This window comes from Arachis duranensis, chromosome 9, assembly GCF_000817695.3.
Source record: "Arachis duranensis cultivar V14167 chromosome 9, aradu.V14167.gnm2.J7QH, whole genome shotgun sequence".
Lineage (NCBI taxonomy): Eukaryota > Viridiplantae > Streptophyta > Magnoliopsida > Fabales > Fabaceae > Arachis > Arachis duranensis.
Genome location: NC_029780.3, coordinates 58,463,776 through 58,465,838, shown reverse-complemented (window position 1 = coordinate 58,465,838; position 2,063 = coordinate 58,463,776).

Below are 2,063 nucleotides of genomic sequence, written 5' to 3'. Positions count from 1 at the left end.
AAGAGTTCGGAGCACAAATAGGAAGGAAAATGAGATTAAGAATCAGTTGATTACATGTAGCAGAGAGGGAAAATGGAAATCTAAAATATCTCCGATCGAGAAGACCAATCTGACAGCCGGTTTAAACTGTCCTGCAAGAATTTATATACACACATTGAAGGATGTCAGTGCTTGGATCATTTCAAAGGTTATGCTGGATCATTCACACCCCTGTTGTCCAAGCAAAGCAGAGATGCTCAAACAACACATGGAACTAATCATGTCCATTCGTCGTACGATAGAGAATAACGACGAGGCCGGTATCAGACCAAGCAAAACCTACCAATCATTTGTTGCGGCTGCCGGGGGTCACCACGAGTTAAATTTTATCGAAAAGGACGTGAGAAATTACATTACCAGGGAAGTGCGGAATGTTTCCGAACAAGAAGATGCAAAGGAATTCGGGAAATATTTCTTAAGAATGAAAGAGAAGAATCCGAATTTCTTTTTTGAGCTCGAACTCGAGGAGGATCAATCGATTAAGCTGGCTGTTTGGGCCGACGCAAGAAGCAGAGCCGCCTTTGAGTATTTCGGAGACGTCATTTCATTCGACACCACCTACAATACAAACAGGTAACAAACTGTCCCTGTTTATGATGCTAAATTAATTTATTTTTACGAATCCACAGCAGAGGTGTATATTGGCTGTTTCATTGGATGTATTCGAAGCATTTGTTAGGGTGTACCTAATGATTTTGCATTCTGGACCATGGTAATTCGTTTCAGGTATAATTTGGTCTGTGGTTCTTTTGTCGGAGTGAATCACCACTGTCAGTCAACACTTCTTGGATGCTCTTTGATGAAGAACGAAGAAATTGAATCATTCAAATGGTTATTTCAATGCTGGCTTCATTGCATGGGAGGAAACGCTCCGAAAGGGTTTCTCACCGATCAGTGCGCATCAATGAAAATGGCTTTAGAGGCCTGTATGCCAACAACAGTTCACCGCTGGTGTATTTGGCACATCATGAAGAAGATTCCAAGCAAATTAAACGGGTACAAGGGACATGCCGATATCGAGCAACAAATGAGCCATGTTGTTTGGAACTCTCACAACAAAGACTCATTCGATAGGAATTGGAACGATTTTCTGGTGAATTTTGGTCTTGCGGACAATAAGTGGCTTTCAGGTAATGTGTTTTTAAAATCTGCAGCAGAGGTGTAAATTGTACGAACTTTCGGGTGTATTTTACAGTGTGTGTTTGGGTGTATTATGCAGATCTGTACGAAGACCGTCACATATGAGTTCCTATCTATCTGGACCACCACTTCTGGGCAGGGATGAGAAGCACACAAAGGAGCGAGAGCATGCATTCATTTTTTAACAAGTACATCACCCGCAACAGCTTGCTCATTCAGTTCGTCAAACAGTACGATAATTGCCTCGGAAGCAGGGAGCAAGCAGAGAGAGAATCAGATGCTGCAGATTTTCATACGGTCATACCGTGTGCAACCAAATCCTCCATCGAAGCTCAGTTTCAAGATGCGTACACTCACGCAAAGTTTAGGGAAGTCCAAGCCCAATTCAGAGGAAAGGCGAATTGCATCACCAGATTAAAGAATTCCGCTCTAGGCTATTCAGTATACGAAGTCGGAGAACAAGTTTCCAGCTCAATATTCGACAAGTTCGCGATTACCTACGACTCAGTTGCAGCCGAGGTAAAATGCCAATGCTTATTATTCAAGTCGAGAGGGATACTGTGCCGTCACGCACTAAGCGTGTTAAGCTTCGAACAAGTAAGCCAAGTGTCCCCTAGATACATACTGGAACGATGGAGCAAGAAGGTAAAGAGGCAACACACACATCAAGAGCAGCCACGACGAGCCACTAATGGAGCCAAGAAGCAAGAGGTTCGACCAATTGGTTTTTCGTTCGCAAAATATTTGCGAATTTGCCTCCGAATCAGAGGAGCTGATTGCAATTCTGCACCGTGCGTACGATAACGTCATGGCCGAGATGGAAGCATTAAAAGCCAAAAGGAAGGGGACATCTTCTTTATCCCACGAAGACGCCAACTTGGAAT